The following is a 19,716-nucleotide window of genomic DNA, read 5'->3' as shown; positions in this document are numbered from 1 at the left end:
GTTTGAAAACACCAAAGGGATGTGGAAGCAAACAGGACTTGATGAAAGAAAATTTCAAAAGGGAAAGAGCCTTTTTAGGTGAGATTGCCGCACATGCCCTCACCCGGGGGAATTTGCTTAATCTGGACTCTGATAATCAGACCTGTCTTACCAGAAGACAATTGTAAGTACAGTCTGTCATAATTGATCTATGTTAGCTTTTAAATATCACAAGTTTTGTTTGGCTGTTAACTTTTACTCCCTCCACTAGAAGACTCTATGGAGGGAAAGACATTGTATCATTTGCCACATGATCTCCAGAACATTCTTCAGTTGGGGCTGTATGACTTCTATAAATATTTGTTAATTGTTGGTTTCATGAATGCTATGGACTGAATGTCTATGTAATCCAATTTCATACGGTAAAATCCTAATCCTCGACCTGAGGGTATTTGGAATTGGGGCCTATGGGTGTTAATTAGCTTAGATGAGGCCATGAGTGTGAAGCCACCATGATGGAATTAGTGCCCTTACAAGGAGATGGAGTGCCAGAGCTCTCTCTGCCAGATGAGGGTAGAGCAAGAAGCTGTCCTTCTGCAAAACAGGAAGAGAGCTCTCACCAAAAGCAAATCAGCTTGAACCTAGATCTTGAACAAGCCAGTCTTCAGAACTGTGAGGAATGCACTTTTGTTGTTAAGAGTGCCCAGTCTAGGGATGGCCAGGTGGTGCAGTGGCTAAATGTGGGTGCTCCGTTTCAGTGGCCCCAGGGTTCACAGGTTCAGATCCCAGGCATGCATCAATGCACTGCTTCTCAAACCATGCTGTGGCAGCGTCCCATATAAAAAGTGGAGGAAAGTGGGCACAGATGTTAACCCAGGGCCAATCTTCCTCAGCAAAAAAGAGGAGGATTGTCATCTGATGTTAGCTCAGGGCTGATCTTCCTCTCTCTCACACACACACACACACACACACAACCCAGAAATGCCCAGTCTAGGGCTCTGCCCCTTGGCCTAGTTTTTAAGTTCAATGAGCTCCTCTTCGGTAACACGAGTTCAGTTCCTGGACAAAGACCTATACCACTCATCAGCAGCCATACTGTGGGGGTGACCCATATACAAAATAGAGGAAGACTGGCACAGATGTTAGCTCATGGTGAATCTTCCTCAACAAAAATATAAATAAATAAAGTACCCCGTCTATGATATTTTTGTTACAGCATCCCATACTGACTAGGACACTGAGTGTGTGAATAAGTTCATTTAGATTGACGATCCTTCTTCTACATGACACGTTACTGCCAATGATTCCTAAATTGGTGTGAGTCAAATTTCCCTTAAGGATCATAAAGATGTTAAGGCCCTTCTCCCTAGTTATGCACATATTGATACACATGATAACATGTTGCGTCAAGTGCTTTATTGACACCTTAGTCTCACACCTGATCCCACTGGCCTCCTGTGAACCTCAGTGTTGCAGTCAGTCTATTCCCCAAAGGGCAATAAAGGAAAGTCCCTAGACTGAAAAGGGTCGGTATTCATCGTGTTGCTCCTGTCCTTTGCCCAGCCAGCTCTAGAACACGGTCAATTTACAAGATAGGCTTTTCTCCTGGCAGCTCTGTCTTTCTCCCAACATGTTCTCATTTAGGATGATCTCACCAGGAGGAATGAGTGGAAATTTGGAGAGAAGAGCTACAGAAGGCATCTGCCAGGGGAAATTCTTTGTGGTTACATGACCTAGAATATGGACACCTGGCTGTTCTAAGTCGTCCAGAAAATGGAACCCTTCCCATGTCTGCAATATCCTTCCATGTCCTCTTTCCCCTCCATCTCTCTGTTCTTGGTGGCCAAATTGCCTTGGCAATGACAATAAAAGAATGAAAGTAGGGAATGGCCCATTTCTAGTCTCAAAATTCTGTGAAATTTTACTGCCTATCCCCAGTCTTCCAGGACTGACACTCTTTTTATTCTTTTAAGATTAGATTACATTTTAATCTCCTTTAATCAGAGTTTTCTCTCATCCTTGTTATGTATATACATGTTCTGATACATAATATTGAAAACATTATTTTTGGCCCTACAATCTCCAGATTCACTCATATTTATTTTCTGATGGATGCATGCCTTTGTAATTATGTTTATAACTCCAGTAACTATAGAAATTGACTAAATGCTGAGTAGTAATGTACGGATACAGGAAAATAGCCCATTTTTTAAACATAAAATTTTATGTTTTCATCAAAACAAATACATGAATACTTAATTGTTCAGCAAAAACTTTTACTATGTACATGTAAGCAATTATAAATCTATTGGAGTTGGTTTACCTTGTCGATTATTCCTTGTTTCTGAATTGTGCATTCAGCATTTCCATGAACACTTTAGATTTCTGCATCTTTATCCTACCATTTTATTTTTTTAAATAATTTTTATTAATTTATTTTTCCCCCAAAGCCCCAGTAGATCGTTGTATGTCATAGCTGCATATCCTTCTAGTTGCTGTATGTGGGAAGCTGCCTCAGCGTGGCCAGAGAAGTAGTGTGTCGGTGCAAGCCTGGGATCCAAACCCGGGCCACCAGCAATGGAGCGCACGCACTTAACCACTCAGCTACGAGGCTGGCCCTATCCTACCATTTTAAATACTAGGTCATCGACAAAAGTCCACATTACTCATTCAGTTGTGTGTTAGTGGATCCTTTGTAGGGTGTCTTCCTAGGTACGTTTTCACATGGTCATCGACAAAAGTCCACATTACTTGTTCAGTTGTGTGCTAATGGGTTCTCCGTAGGGTGTCTTCCCGAGTACATTTTCCAATGTGAACTCCAGCTGATGGCCTTGTGACACTGATATAAATACTGGTGTCTCCACAGATCATGGGGCCAAAGATGTGTGGTCTGTTATGAGAGGTTCAGGGATTCGATCGGAGATGTAAAAGACACTTTCCACTCCAAACAAATGGACTGAAGGTATATTTTATTATATAGAGGATAGTAAAGGCGAGAGTCTGCAAACAGACCCGAATAGGTCAAATATTAAGAGGGAAAAAACATCAGCCCGACTGGAAAAGGAAAACATCCACATCGGCTGAAGAGAAATGACACAAGTCAACCGGAAAGAGAAACACCAGGTTGACCGAAAAGAGAACACATCAAATCAATTACTTCATATCAAATCAATTACTTCACATCAAATCAATTACTCACAACATCCACGCCCCACTGCCGGGAAAGCCCTGTCAATCAACGCGGCTGGGCAAGGATCACAAGTCCTGGACAAGGTGTCCCTTCCACAGGTGGAACTCTCACCAGGTCTCAATTTCCAGCAGTTTATATAAGCAGTTACAGAGTTTACAGAGCACACATCTAGTGTTCCCATGCACAAAATGGTTGTCTGTGGCGTACGTGCACTGAGCCCCTTAGCTAACGTCCCAGCTCAGTAGTTGTGTACGTGCATTGTTCTCTTTGGTTATCGTCTTAGCCCGGCACAGATAGCCAGTCCATCCCACGCTACGATGCTCCAAGAGCCTTGAAATGTTACAACTTTCAACTCTCTCCATGGGAGAAAGGCCAGTTCTCAGGAAAAGGCCAGTTCCCACCACACAGAAAGCAGCTTTGTATTTCTTTGTGTGCTGGTGGCTATATGTCGATGGAGCAGCCAAACATGGCTGTACTCACGTCAAGACAGGTCCTTTACAGAGTCATATATAACCTAATAATTTTCATTCAATTAGTGTAAGGAATGCTATGGAAAGTAGATTGATGACAATTAATAAAAGATGATTGATTATGAACCTGCTGTTAAGGGAGAAAAATTGAACCTCTGGGTATAATGGTTTACTTTTTATGCAATTAATCAGCCACCCTAACAAACCCCGTTTATAAGCAGGTCTATATAAATATATATATTTGATTAACATTATATCATCTATTAGTTTGAATGTGCTTTTGTAAAGTGTGTCTTGTTTCTCTTGCCCTTTTATACTGGGAGAAATATGGAATAGATAGAAACTGACTGGATTACTCTGGTCTGAACTCAGATCATGTAGGGCTTGAATCATTCAACAAATGAGCAATTAATGACAGCTACACCACTGGGATCTCCTGATCCAACATCACAGACATACACCCTATTGTGGATACAGAGTGTAGAATAGGATTGTGCTGTTATCCCGAGGGTAACGTGTTCTGTTGATCAATATTTTGGATCAATAAGTGATAAAATATTTTGACTAGCTGGTCTAGATTTTAATCACTCAGAGGTTATTTTCTTCTCTGAGGTCACCCCAAACAAAATTGTTAGTCCATTTAAGTTTTGTTATCCCTTGATTTGGCTTACCTTTGTGTTTTTTTAATTCATTGAAGCTCCATAGGGTTTTCTCGTCTTATTTTGTCATTCCCGCCTCTTGAGACAAAGGTCAATTTCACTGTTTAAACGTAAGAGAGAGTAAAACCCTCGAGTGGCCGTTCATACAAGTTCTCATTTAGACAACAAATGATGATGTTGCCTTTGCAAGGTCTGGTCACCACCGAGTGATTAAAATCTAGACCAGCTAGTCAAAATATTTTATCACTTATTGATCCAAAATATTGATCAACAGAACAAGTTACCGTGAGGATAACAGCACAATCTTATTCTAGAGTCCATATCCACAATAGGGTGTATAACCGATGTTGGATCAGGAAATTCCAGTGGTGTAGCCACCGGTAATGGCTCATTTGTTCAACGACTCAAGCCCTATGTGCTCTGAGTTAGGACCAGAGTGAGCCAGTCGTTTTCTATCTATTCCGTTTTTCTCCCAGTATGAAAGGGCAAGAGAAACAAGGCATACTTTACAAAAGCTCATTCAAACTAATGAATGATATAATCTTAATCTAATATATATATATGTATATAGCCCTGCCTATGAACGAGATTTGTTAGGGTGGCTGATTAATTGCATAAACATAAACCTTTATAGCCAGAGGTTCAATTTTTCTCCCTAACAGCATGTTCATAATCAATCTTCTTTTATTAATTGTCCCCAATCTACTTTCCATAGCATTGTTTACACTGATTGAATGAAAAGTACTAGGTTATATATGACTCCGTAAAGAACCACACACCACTGGCGCCATGATATGTGGAGACACCAGTATTTACATCAGTGTCACAAGGCCATCAGCTGGAGTTCACATTGGAAAACGTACCCGGAAAGACACCCTACAAAGGACCCATTAGCCACAACTGGATAAGTTATGTGGAGTTTTGTCAATGACCCAGTATTTAAAATAGTAGGATAAAGATGCAGGATTCTAAAATGTTCATAGAAATGGTGAAGGGACAATGCAGAAACAAGGAATAATCGACAAGGTAAACCAACTCCAATAGATTTATAATTGCTTACATATACACAGTAAGAGTTTTTGCTGAATAATTAAGTATTCGTGTATTTGTCTTGATGAAAACATGAAATATTATGATGAATAAAAATGGGCCATTTTCCTGTATTAGTACATTACTACTCATCATTTAGTCAATTTCTATAGTTAATGGAGTTATAAGCATAATTAAAAAGGCATGCATCCATCAGAATATAGCTATGAATTAATCTGGAGATTGTAGGGCCAAAAATAATGTTTTCAATATTCTGTGTTAGAAAATGTATATACATAACAAGGATGAGAGAAAACTCTGATTCAAGGAGATTAAAATGTGATCTAATCTTAAAACAGTGAAAATGGTGTTAGTCCTGGGAGACTGGGGATAGGCAGTAAAATTTCACAGAATTCTGAGCCTGGAAAAAGACCATTCTCTATTTGCATTTTTATATTGTAGTTGCCAAGGGAGTTTTACCACCAAGAACAGAGAGATGGTGGGGAAAGAGGACATAGAGGGATATTGCAGACATGGGAAGGGTTCCATTTTCAGGACACCTTAGACCAGCCAAGTGTCCATATTCTAGGTCATGTAACCACAAAGAATTTCTCTTGGCAGATGCCTTCTGTAGCTCTTCCTTTCCAATTTCCACTCATTGCTCTTGGTGAGATCATCCTAAATGAGAACAGGCTGGGAGAAAGACAGAACTGCCTGGAGGAAAACCCATCTTATAAATTGATCTTGCACTGGAGCTGGCTGGGCAGAGGACAGGAGCTGCACGATGGATACAAGACCCTCTTCTGTCCAGGTACTTTCCTCTATTTCCCAAAGCACTGGTTGTAACACTGAGGTTCATTGAAGGCTAATGGGATGAGGTGTGAGACTAAGGCATCGATAAAGCACTTGATGCAACGTTTTCATGCATATCAATATGTGCATAACTACAGAGAAGTGTCCTAACGTCTTTATGATCCTTAAGGGAAATTTGACTCACACCAAATTAGGAATCATTGGCAATAATGTGTCATGTGGAAGAAGGATCATCGATCTAGATGAACTTATTCACACACTCAGTGTCCTAGTCAGTATGGGATGCTGTAACAAAAATACCATAGATTGGGTTCTTTATTTATATTTTTGCTGAGGAAGAGTCACCATGAGCTAACATCCATGCCAGTCTTCCTCTATTTTGTATGTTGCTCACCCCCACAACATGGCTGCTGATGAGTGGTGTAGGTCTGTGTCCAGGAACCAAACCCAAGCTACCGGAGAGGAGCTCACTGAACTTAACTACTAGGTGGAGGGGCAGGCCCTAGACTGGGCACTTTTGGGTTTTTGTGTGTGTGTGTGTGTGTGTGCGGAAGATCAGGCCTGAGCTAAGATCTGATGCCAATCCTCCTCATTTTTGCTGAGGAAGATTGGCCCTGGGTTAACATCTGTGCCCATCTTCCTCTAGTTTTTATATGGGACGCTGCCACAGCATGGCTTGACAAGCGGTGCATCAGTGTGCACCCGGAATCCGACCCTGCAAACCCTCAGGCCGCTGAAATGGAGCACACACACTTAGCTGCGCCACTGGGCTGTCCTTAGACTGGACACTTTTAACAACAGAAATGTATTCCTTACAGTCCTGTAGACTGGGATGTTCAAGATCTAGGTTCCAGCTGATTTGTTTTTGGTGAGAGCTGTCTTCCTGTTTTGCAGAAGGACAGGTTGTTGCTCTACCCTCATTTGGCAGAGAGAGTTCTGGCCCTCCATCTCCTTATAAGGGCACTAATCCCATCATGGTGGCTTCACACTCATGGCCTCACCTAACCTAATTAACTCCCAAAGGCCCCACTTTCAAATACCATCGCGTCAGGGATTAGGATTTTAACGTATGAAATTGGGTTACATAGACATTCAGTCCATAGCATTCATGGAACCAACAATTAACAAATATTTACAGTAGTCATACAGCCCCAACTGAAGAATGTTCTGGAGATCACGTGGCAAATGATACAATGTCCTTCCCTTCACAGAGTCTTCTAGTGGAGGCAATAAAATTTAACAGGGAAACAAAGCTTGTGATATTAAAATGCTAACATAGATCAATTATGACAGATTATACTTACTATTGTCTTCTGCTAACACAAGTCTGATTGCCACAGTCCAGATTACGCAAATTTCCCCGGGTGAGGGCGTGTCTGGCAATCTCACCTAAAAAGGCTCTTCCCTTTTTGAAATTTTATTTCATCTAGTCCTGTTTCTTCCACATCCCTTTGGTGTTTTCAAACATACTGTACTTATTAAATCAATGTTTAATTGTTGCTCTGCCTTTACCACATATGACTGGAAGCAGAAGTTACTGGACTTTGCTGGAACCAAATTTCATTTCATTTTTCCTCCTCTTTCTACTCAGACTCTCTTCTCTCACTGTTGAAATAGCAATGCCTTAGGGAAGAAGCTGCATGGAGCTGATGCTCACAATCTTGTGCTTCCCTCATCTCAGAGATTATAAACCCCCAAGTCCTGCCTGCACAGGATGTTCTCTGACCCTTCAAGAAGCTGTTCTGTGTGCTTTGTCCAGCTTTTATAGTTGACCAAGGAAAGCTACTCAATAAAAGTGGAACCTGCAGTAATTTTATCCTGAAATGTTTTAAATGTTTTAAACCAATGAATATTTGTCATTTTTCAAGGAGTATAATTTTATAAGAAACATTTAAATAGGCATTTTAACAGCAATAATGGCTGTTCTTTGGCCAGAATACCATGTCACTCATTGTCTGGAATTATAGCTAAGCTTTGATGAACTCTCCTCAGTGTCTTTTAAAATATCACTGTCCTTTACATTTCAATATCTTGTGATGGGTTTGTATCAGTCACCTCCTTTGTACCATTTCAGATCCTCTTGGCTCCTCATACCTTTGAGTCATATGTCATTTAGGAACCAGCTTTGCAGGTATCATATTTGCTTTATGCAAGTGCCTCCTCTCTGCTCCACACATGTTCTCCCTGTTCCCTCTGCCTCTCCCTCTCGCCCCGGGGTGTCCATGTTGATGCTGAGGTGTGAAAAATCCCCTGATCAAGCCCACACGTGCACGGTCACGTTCCTGGTTGTGTGGATGTGTGTGTTCAGCAATTCTGTATGGTCACAGGGTGCATGGCTATTATAGCATCTCTGTGAAGGTGTGTTTTGTTGATGTCTGTGTGTGTTTAGAGAGTTCAAGTCACTGTGGGCTCTGAGACAGTGAGTGGTCTGTATGAGTGTGAGTTTGTGTGTATGTTCTGATTATCAGTGTGCATTATCAGGTGCAGTTTACTGTCTGAATGCTGCTGGTCATTTGCAAATAGTGTGTATGTTTGTGTGTGTCTGTGTGTGTGTGTTGTCAGCATTTCCAAGTGTTCAGAGGATGTCTGTCATTGTGGGAATGTGTGGAATAAGTATGTTAACTTATTTAACACAAAAAGACAGAGAGCGTGGGTACCAACATTGTTTGCTTGTTTATGTCAACACTCTACACCCCTGAAGAAACACTGAGTCCAGACAGACACAGGCCCCATCAGGCCCACAGAGATCATACTCAGCTGTTTCCTCCTCATCACAGAAATACGAATGGGTAGCCAAGGACCACTAGATATTTGAGGAATTCCTCTAGAATGAAAGATGGAGCAAGAAACACATACACTGAAGTGAGGGACTAAAGGAGCAGCAAGGAAATTCAGAGATCATAGTGAAACTTCAATTACATCTCTAATAACATCTTTAAAACAATTAGAGATGGGCCAGACCCATGGCCTAGTGGTTAAATTCAGAAAACTCCATTTCAGCGGCCCAGGTTCAGTTCCTTGCATGGACCTACACCACTCATCATTTGGCCATTCTGTGGTGGCAACCCACATACAAAATAGAGGAAGGTTGGCACAGAGGTTAGCTCAGGGTGAATCTTCCTCAGCAAAAAGAAGAGGATTGGCAACAGATATTAGCTCAGGGTGAATCCCCCTCAGCAAAGAAAAAGAAAAAGAAGATAAAACATCCATTAAGTATATATATATGTATTGATGTTACCACACAATATTGAGATTCTCTTGCCCAATCTACATTAAAAAACGCAATTATTCTGGCATTAGCTTTTGGGGATAGAATTGTAGCTTTATTTTGTGAGATTGATCTGTAATGAGACGGGGGCACGTGTTTGTCTCAGATCTGTCTCCCTGAGCCAGGGCTTGGGTTACAGTTTATGGGATGAAGGACAGGGTGGTCTGATGTGTGGAGGTAGATGATTGGAAGTAAGGAGAAGTGAGGTAATTGATGATCTGCACAAGCAAAGTCAAGCTTCATGACTCTTCATCAGATGTGTGTTCACAAATTGGCAGTGTTACCATGATCTGAGGATGGAGCTTTTAGCTTGATGTCAAAAAGGTCACTTATCAAGCATGTGCGCAGGCCCGGTTGATGGGTTGGTGGTCTCAACTGGCCTGAACTGGACGAGGGGTGTCAGTTCCTGAAATAAAATGCGGAACTACTCTGTTGATAAGATGGGCTCAGCTGAACTGGTCCTGGAGGGCACCTGGTTGTGTTGGTATATGCATATATATGCATATGCATGAGATTATCAGAATGTGTGTTAAATGTAGAGTATACACAAAGTCAGAATCTAGTTAAAATGATCAGAACAGATTTTAATCAGTAATATACCACTGCAGTAGGGAAGAGGGAACAGGGCTGAACTCAATTTGATTTGTACATAGGTGACTGGGCATTTGAAAGGGAGAATGAGGGAGCAGGCAGAGGGGTGAGCAGGGGCTCAGTAGAGTCAGGGAGGGAAAAGCTACAGAGTGTTGGTCAGTTCAGTGTGATCTGGCCAGTTGTGTTGGCTAGTTGGAAATGATCAAATTTTAACTTCTCTCCTCTCACAGAGTCTGGGAGACAGACACCCTGTCCTCATCTAAAGGAATGGCTCTCAGGTCCTTGAGAAATGCAGTTATAGGAGACACATACACAACTCAAAAAGACAGAAGAAAGATTCACAGTTGTAAGCACTTTTGGGTAAATGCTCTAAGAAAGGGATGTCAGGGGCCAATGATCGAGTGTTGGCCAGAACAAACAGTCAATTCTTTTGGCTGCCTTGAGCTTTCTCAGGTAGGCACTCTAAGGGGGCAGAGGTCATCGTAAGGATGTGGATATGAGCTGTTAGAAACTATGTCAGTGTTTAAGTCTTTAATGTGTGTGTGTGGGGTGAAACCATTTGTGCTGAGAGGCTGTAGTTATTATAGGCCAAGATCAAGGCCTAGTGAAGAAGAGGGCTCAAAGGAGCCTGGCTTGAGTTTGGTCAAGTAAAGGAAACTATATATATGAATAATATATGTATTTTTTGAATAACATAAATCATTATATTGAATAATATAATACATTGTGTTAAATAATATAAATATATATTTAATGAATATATATTGAACGTGTATAAATAAGAATGTGTATATATATTTGAATTAAAAAATATAAATGTATATATGATTTAAAGGAATATTCACACATAATAACAGAAATTTCCAAAATTGATAAAATTCTTCTACTCTAGCTTCAGGCAGCTGAATACATCTCAAGCAGAATTTAAAAAATAAATCTAGAGTCAGATCCATCCAGGGAAACCAAAGAACACCAAATACAAAAGAAGATATTCAAAGCCCCGCAGAGTGACAGAACACTTATGGAGACTTACATTTAGTCCCATGATACGTTTCTTAACAATGGAAGGCAAGAGAGAGTTGGATTAATTCTTCAGGGTACAGAGAGACGATCACTTTCAGTGTATACCCAATCAAACCACATCTCAAGAACTGGGGTGAATTAAAGATATTTTTATGCAAACATTTACTAAGAGTATTACCACCAACAAATGCTCATTAAGGAACATCGAAGAAATGTACTTTAAGGGGGCCAGCCACCTGGTGTAGTGGTTTAAGTTCACCACGCACCACTTTGGTTGCCTGGGTTCATGGGTTTGGATCTCAGGTGTCGACCTACAGCACTCATCAGCCATGCCGTGGTGGTGACCCACATGCAAGATAGAGGAAGATAGGAAAAGATGTTTGCCCAGGGCTAATCTTCCTCAAGGAAAAAATTTAAAAAGTGAAAAAGAATGTTCTTCAAGAAGAAATTGATAGAAGAGGAAATGCTAAGATGTAAAAATGGATCGTGAGGATAAAAAAGGGTAAACGTCTGAATAAATCATTGAAAACATGACTTTACCAAACAATAATAATATTGACAGGTTATAACTGATGGAGTTAAAAACTAATGACAAGGGAACTTCTGTTTTAGAGTAGACCAGGACAGGAAAGCACTCGCTGCAAAACTGGACAAAGCCAGATAAATTATAAATATATTTTTAGAGCATCAGAGAACTTCAGAACCAACCAACTAAAATTCCAGAAAGAAGAAAACTCTTTTATGTGAGCAGGGATTTTTATCTTTCTTTCTCCTGCAGGCATATTCTGATTCTGGGTGCTTGCCGAGGATCTGGCTTGCTCAGTCAGAGCCTCGGCTAGGGAAAAGAGAAGCTAGCCAAACTTCTAGTTTGGTGTGGCAGAGGAAAGCTGAAGGCTCTCAGACACACAACCGCTCTTCCTCACAGCATCTCTGTTAAGTTTTGGTGCCACACAGGAATCTGGGGAAATAGGCCAAAAGCTTCCACAAAGCAAAGCGAAACCTCCAGAAGTGGTGGAAGTAGCCTAAGTCCAACATACTGCTAGTGTGACCTATTGGGAATTTGCCATATTGTGAACAATGTAAGGTAGGAGGCTGGAGAGCTACGCTGAAATGTCTGACGGTCGTAACTAAGTTTTCTGTGGGCTCCCAAACCTGAGGAGACAGAGATCTACCAGACTTAGTACCAGACCCCTGTGCGGGGAAGGGGAGCACCGCAAACAGGAACAGGGGGAAAGTGGAAGGCCTGGGTTTACTAAAACTGAGACTCAGACCCAAATCTGATCAAGGTCTGATTGGACTCAGGTTCTCCAACTTCACTCTGTTTCTGTATCTGAGGGAAGATAAGGTCATGTGAAACCTCTCGAGTTACGTTACACAGACGTTACAAAGACACCCGTGAGAGGCTGGAGAAGGCAAGCCACAGACTGGGAGAAGACCTTTGCAAATCACATATCTGACAGGACTATAAAGAACTCTCAAAACTCGGCAATAAGAAAATCCAAGTTTAAAATGGTCACAGATTTGGACACTTCACCAAAGAAGATACACAGATGGCAAATAAGCACATGAAAAGATGTTCAAGGTCGTTAATCATGAAAAAAAGGCACATAAAAAACACACTGAGATCCTGCTATGTACGTATTGGTATGACTAGAATTAAAGAGGTTGACCATACCAAGTGTTAATGAGGATGGAAAGTAACTGGAACACTCCTACATTGCTGGTGGGAACGCAAAGTGCTTCAGCCTCTTTGGAAAACAGTTTTAAAGTGGAGTTTGTTATGCTGCTGTAACAAATTAGCACAAATTTCATGGCTTAAATCAACTCAGATTTATCGTTTTACAGTTCTGTAGGTTAGCAGTCTGACACGGGTCTCTTTGTTCTATAATCAAGGTGTTGGCAGAGCTGGGTTCTTTTTGGGAAACTTTAAAGCTTAATCCATTTCCTAGCCTTTTCAAGCTTCTAGAGACCACCACATTCCTTACCCTATGGCCCCCCTCCTCCACCCTCAAAACCAAGAACTCGGGATCTCTCTGGCCCTGCTTCCCTTGTTCTATTTTTTTCTCTACTCTACTGCTTCTCTTTCCCTTTTAAGGGCCTTTGAGATTCACTGGACCCACCTGGATAATCCAGGATAATCTCCCTATTTTAAAGTCAGTTGATCAGCAACCTTAATTCCGTCTGCAAATTTAATTCACCTTTGCCAAGTAAACTAATGTATTCCCAGGTTCAGGGATTAGGACATCTTTGTGGGCCATGACTTTGCTATCACAAAGAGTTTTTAAAATAAAGTTAAACATGCACATACCATATGACCCAGCAATTCCATTTCTATGTGCTTACCCAGGAGAAGAAGACAAGTTCATACAAAAACTTGTTTGCCTTCTCAAATCATAAAGATTTATAGGAGCTTTATTCATAGTCAAAAAAGACAAAACTGAAAATAACTCAAATGTCCTTCAACTGGTGGATGGATAAACTGTGGTAAATTCATACAATGGATACTACATTCAGCAATAAAACAGAAGGAACTGCTGATACAGTCAACAACATGGATGAACACTCAAATAAATGTATCATGCTAAATGAAAGAGACCAGATTCTAAAGGCCAAATACTGTAGGATTCCATTTATATGATATTCCAGAAAAGACAAACCATAGAGAAAGACAACAGATCATTAGCCACCAGTGGTTAAGGTTAGGGGAAGAGTTGTCTACAAAAGAGCAGCTCAAGGGAGTTCTGGGTGCTGGAACTGTTCTGTATCTCAGTTTTGGGAGTTGCACAGCTCTATGCGTTTGTCAAAAGAGGAAAACAAATACTTCATTTCTCACCCATCAGATTGGCAAAAATTTAAAAATCTGACAATGCCAATCTGACAATTCCCAGGGCAAGGATGACTCAAACACTGTTGGAGGGAATGGAAATTTTTAAAACTTCAGAGGATGATTTGGCTGCAGCTCGTCAAGATGCAGATGCACATCATCCTCTGGCCCAACAATCCAATCACAGGCAGGTGTCCATTCTAGGGAGTTCACACGTGTGCTCGAGGAGACACACACAAGGATAGTCATTAAATATGGCAGGGGAATAAATTAATTGTGGTTAGAAGTTATTTAAAAAAGAAAGGAAAGAAATGCATATGGGAAATAATCGACGCTGCTGGCTACTTATATGATATGAGAAGGTAACTCATTGGTTTGTCTACTTAATAATACGTAGCACAGAAATCACTGTACTAGGAATCTGGAGACAAGCATCTGAGCATTTTGTTCCAACTCTGCCACTAAAGTAGCAGTCTGACTGTGGACGACAACTCAAGAGACCTCACTTTCCATTTCCTGGAAATTGAAGAGGTTAGGCTCTAAACCACTAAAATTATTTCCAACTCAACAGTTCTATGATTCAATAAGTCAACAATCAAAAATTATATTCCAAAGTACTTATGTTGAGAAACTGTTTTTCCCAGACACCCTGAAATCAGAAAGTATCAGATAAATAAGACATCTTAATATATTGATACATAAAATGGTCCAATTGTCTTGGAATGCCTATGACCAGGTTTTTAATCAAGATCATAATTCAGAAAGAGTGTAAAAGCAACTAAACCTGCCATATCGACTTGGGTCACCCTCAGGTAAAATTTATATATCCTCTCCCATTTTAACATTCCAAAAGAGGTTCCCCATACCAATGAGTCCATCTTGTCAAGGTCAGGTCTGTCTAGCCAAAAGTCATTCATGTGTATGGTAAGATATACTTGATTTTTTAACAAAGATAAATTGATGAATGGCTTTTTGTATTTTTGCCTGTTTCATCTATAAAGAGCTTACATTATAATTTAATAGCTTCAGCATACTACAATAATTTAAAGAGCCTTTTAAAACTTGTAACATGCCATGCCCAACAGGATCTAGTAAAAAATCAGTAGTTTAGAATCCAAAAAAGCTCATTTAAAAGTTTCATTACCGCCAATACTTACACTTTAAAGACACCAATAACCAACATGTCATTTCTTCCTACTGCAGAATTTAATAGGTTATTAACTTCTGGTATCATCCAAAAGCATAATTAGGATGCTATCATTAAAATGTATTTTTTAATAAGAAAAATTAAAACTAATGATTAAACTATTAAACTAAATGATTAACTAAATATGAAAACTAATGACAACTAACGATCTGTTGTCTTTCCCTATGGTTTATCTTTTCTAGAATATTACATAAATGAAATCCTACCGTATTTGACCTTTTCCCTTGTCAGTCAAATCAAAATTTAAAACTTCTTGTTCTATGGGCTTTCCAAATCTAAATTCTTACAATTCTAAATGAGTATGGAGACAAAACAGACACTACATACAACTTCCAAAATCCTCCTCTTTATCCGATTTTAATTTTAGCACCAACTGCCAAGAAAATCTTTTCAACTGAAACCAAAATTCCATACACATTACGTCAATCATCAATTGATCAGTCATCAGTCTATGTTAACAGAAGGTGAGTTAGTATTAGGAAGCTACACAATTTGCACCAAAGATTGTTTAAAGCTCCTTTCATTAAATGCAGTTTACAACAATTCACAGGCTTCAAAGTTCACCTTGCAAATATAGAGTCAATTATCAGAAACCATGAATGCAATGAGGCTTTTCTATAAAGGTGGTCCCAAGGGTGTAGAAACCGTTCATTTGTTTAATGAAGGCAATGAGGAGCCCAATAGCCTGAGCGGAGTCAGGCAGAGGAGCGCTGACCACAGGCCCTCTTCCGAAGGAAAGCTTTCACCCAGAGATGTCGCGAACTGGCCTAGATGGGGTCCCAGGGGGCGCGAACTCAAGGGCGGGCTCACAGGGCAGGTGACTCCCTGCCGCCCCCTGAACCTCGGATGGGTGGGCAGGAGGCCCCGCCGAGGTGAGGCCCCGCTGGGGTGGGTCGCCGCCAAGGCACAGGGACAGGCTGGCCAAGTGGAGCTCTTCTGCTCCTCCAAGGTACAGAGGTTGGGCTCCCCCGCCTGGAGCAGACTGCCAGCAGCCCCAGCGCCTGGTCCCATCCGCCGCCCTGGACACCAAGCTCCCGCCATATGCGGCGGAGATCTCCACGCCGAGCCCGCTGCCCACCGCCTACCTCAGCGCCGCTCCTGCCCAGTGCTCCTCCACACTGCAGAAAGGAGAGCTCCCCGCGCTGAAAATCCTGGAGGAAGGATCCAGAAACTGCCCGAGCCCCCCCACACAAACTCCAGTGGCCACTAATTCCGCATCAGGGACTCTGCCCCCAGTGCATGCGCCCTGGGGCTCTCCAGCTCAGCGGCCCCTCTGCCACTCTGAGCACCAGTCCTGCGCTTGCGCGGGACACTGTGGATACAATGGGAACCCTTGTGGGGGCACTGGGAGGGGTGTCGGGGATTGGGGACCGAGGTGTCCATGATATGGAGAGCAGGAGCAGGCTGATGCTGTGCAGCCCTTGACTCTGCTCTCGCTGGATGACCTTCAGCTCCTGGAGAAGTTCTGCTTTCCCTTGAGGTGGTTTCTCCTGTCCTGAGAAGCCCATTACACGATCTAACATCTGTTTATAAAAGAACGATGACATCCTTAACACCCAATGTGTTGTGTCTCCAGAAGAATTCTCTGCTTCCCCAGAAGATGAGACAGGGAGCAGCTGGGACCGGGTTCTGACCAAGGAAGGAAGGATGCTGAGGGCACAGCTGACTCCCCTCCACTGACTCCTTCCCCTGATCCGTGGCCCTGATGGGGCAACAGCGCTGGGGACTCCTGCAGGTGACAACACTCAAGTGTTTGCCCACGGTATTACATTTCTTATGGTTTAGTGGTTAAAACGGGGAGCTAGCTGTCAGTTTTTCAGACAATTTCATTTGCAGAAATGTCTGTGGACAAAGAAGTTTGTTTTATTCATCTCTGATTTTTAAAATCAATAACAATAATTAAAATACTTATTTTCTTAATCTCATAGGCATGCAAAACAAAAAAAGTCACTTGGATTTCACCAAATTGGTCACATTTACATGAAAACTTTGGAAGTATGGCTGATTGAGTTAAAGAAAGCATTTGGGGTGAACAATTACCTTCAGCTAGTATGTTCCCAGATAAATGTGCAAACAGAGTTATGAGCCATTTTGAGGGGCCTGGCAAATCCAGTTTGAGTTTTACAATGGATTGTCCAGAGTACAGACTAAATTAGTAATTTTCTGAGGAGTTTTTGAGTAAATGTTAATTTCGCCTTCATCAAATAGGTCTGGTGATTTAAATGAAGGTTGAGCTAAAGATAAAAGTTTTCAAGAGACTGAGAAATATTAGGTAATTATACTTAAAAAAGGGTGCAAATTAAAGTAAATCTGCCATTATCCTCTTTAAAACAGATTCAGAGTAACATTACTGTCAAGGTATAAGAAAGAATAGAAATGTTTTATAAAAACAATTCTTCACTTCTAAAGGACCTAACGTGACATTCTAGAAGTCTACATAGTCTTTCACTCATCTAGATTTAAATTGTTCAATTAATACTTTAAAGACTAATGAATCTGAGGGCAAAATATTCAAGATCATTGTTTAATTGTTTTTCATTGTTGCAAAGTAGATGGGTATGAACTGTGGCTGAAATTCATGGTCTTGAAGAAAAAAAACATATAGAACTTATTTATCACTCTCACAGTGTGTCCTGACTTAATCCTACACATGTCCCAAGAATAAAGCCTCAAGGATTCCATTACGTTATTAGAAATGACATCTTTCATTCACCATGAATATTCTCTAATTAATTCTCTAGCTAGTAATTATGTTCCTGATGCAAATAGGCAAGTAAAAGAATCCATGCCTGATTAAATTGGGTTCATAACATGTATACATGGGAGACACATGAGAAATGGAGTCTCTCAAAAGAATGGCAGAGATGCTCCTCTTAAATACTATCTTCAGCTAAGAGAAAGGAGAAAGTTGGGGGTGGAGTTTGGGATGTGAGAGTGGCAGAAGACAATTCTCATGGAGAGGGACATGTAAATGTTTGCCTGAACCAATTCCCCTGCACTGGGCTCTGGTCCTGAAGGGACAACAAGGAGGTGACCAGAAACAGGCCTCCCAGTGGTGGTGCCTTCCCAGGGGTGGCATGGGGATGCTGGGGGAAGGGGGATGGTGTGTGACATGGCACCAGTGGTGGAGTCAGCAATGTAGAGGTCAGGGATTTCTCTCGCTCTCTCACTCTCTCTCTCTCTGTCTCTCTCTCTCAGGGACCTGAGAAGAGGAAGTTGGCACAGCCTGCGGCCTTCGCATACCTCTCTCATGGGCCCTTCTTTCTCTGGCCGCTATGGGAGCCCTGTGACCTTGGGTTTAACCCATGAGGCCAAGGGCACATGCACAGCCACCGGGGGTAGGGGGGGCCTTGGGAGTCCTCAGTGAAGACCCCACCTGCCCGCGAGGCCTTGACACGGTGACACCACCTGAAAATAAAGCAAACACATATAAGCATATGTAGTTTTAAAAGGAAAAGCACACAACTAAAAGAATTGATATCATTAAATACGCTATTCTATTTGTTTATGTGTCAAATTACTGATAGGAAATAGCCCGGTGTAGTGATAGTAGAATTGATCAATTTCATAGAAAATTCTTTTAACGGTTGTTCATATCTTGTGTTTTACATCATTGGTTAGGGTAATATTTTCATCTTTTCCTTTCCTAGTGTCTCCATCAATCAGCCTTGAAGTGGAACTGAGAACATGCTTTTCAGAAGCGGCATCATTCTCTACTCAGCCAGAGCATTGGGCCTGACAATAGCTGGATCCAGCAGAAAACTGGACACTCTAGGAGATGTCATGTGGAGATGTGCCTGGCTGGACTAATAGTCACGTGGATATGATTTTTAAAAAAATCTCTCAGAGCTTTCCTAAAATCAAATAATATTCTTCAGTTGCTTTAGTAGACGAGACATTAGTTAGTGTCTTTTTAATTTCCACAGAAGCTTTTTTTATGTTACTAAAGAAACTAAACATTATGTCTTTTTTTTGGTTACCAAAATGGACTTAGTATTAAAAACAAGAAACCTACAAGAAAGGAAACACTCATATGGAATAGAAATTGTGGGTCACAGCTTTTAATTTTATATAAAATCATGTTTTATTTATTTACAATTTCTCTCAACTGTGCTTTTGAAAATAGCTTAGTATTAGAAATTACCAGTAAGAAGAGGGTGTGCTCCCTTGAGTGTGGTCCAGTACAAGTCAGGTGACTCAGACCTGAGTTCTAGGCCCAGGTCTGTTTCTAGTTAGTGTGTGACAACGTACTTAGGCTCTCTGGAATGTAGTATTCCTTTCTGTAAAATTAAAGAAAACCTGGAGAAAAGTATTCTGTACTATCAACAAGCACAAAACATGTACAACATTGCTCTATATATTAAGATTTCAGCTGTAATAGTCAAGACATATTCGTGTGTGTAAAATTATAATGATTTTCTTATTTTCTCCAGCTGTGAACCATGTTAAACTATATAGTAATAAGCAGAAAACCTGAAGAACTAGGTGATTTAAAACACCTGTTGTTACAACTAGGCCATTCAAGGGTGAAATTAATTTCACACTTCTCCTTTCCTTGTAGCCAGTGAAGTGTCTGGAAGACAGAAAACACATAAAATTAATTGAGAGTTAACAGTATTTGGAGGCAGTTCAGGTTAAGCACTCAACAATGATGTCCCTTACT

At 41.0% G+C, this 19,716-nt stretch overlaps 2 long non-coding RNA genes across 2 annotated transcripts in view; one reads left to right on the top strand and one right to left on the bottom strand.

The window, feature by feature from the left end:
• LOC131401577 (uncharacterized) overlaps positions 1–16,249 on the bottom strand; it is a 28,515-nt gene extending 12,266 nt beyond the window's left edge. Inside the window, exon 1 of the long non-coding RNA XR_009217765.1 lies at positions 16,139–16,249. This is a non-coding gene — a long non-coding RNA (uncharacterized LOC131401577). The remainder of the gene's footprint in view (positions 1–16,138) is intronic.
• The window catches only part of LOC131401576 (uncharacterized), a 28,298-nt gene extending 9,147 nt beyond the window's left edge, over positions 1–19,151 (top strand). Inside the window, exons 2-3 of the long non-coding RNA XR_009217764.1 lie at positions 16,630–16,815; positions 18,704–19,151. This is a non-coding gene — a long non-coding RNA (uncharacterized LOC131401576). The remainder of the gene's footprint in view (positions 1–16,629; positions 16,816–18,703) is intronic.
• The last annotated feature ends 565 nt before the right edge of the window (positions 19,152–19,716 follow it).

Source organism: Diceros bicornis, assembly GCF_020826845.1.
Source record: "Diceros bicornis minor isolate mBicDic1 chromosome 1 unlocalized genomic scaffold, mDicBic1.mat.cur SUPER_1_unloc_6, whole genome shotgun sequence".
Lineage (NCBI taxonomy): Eukaryota > Metazoa > Chordata > Mammalia > Perissodactyla > Rhinocerotidae > Diceros > Diceros bicornis.
Note: the sequence above shows the minus strand (reverse complement) of the source record. Positions and strands in the feature narration are given on the sequence as shown.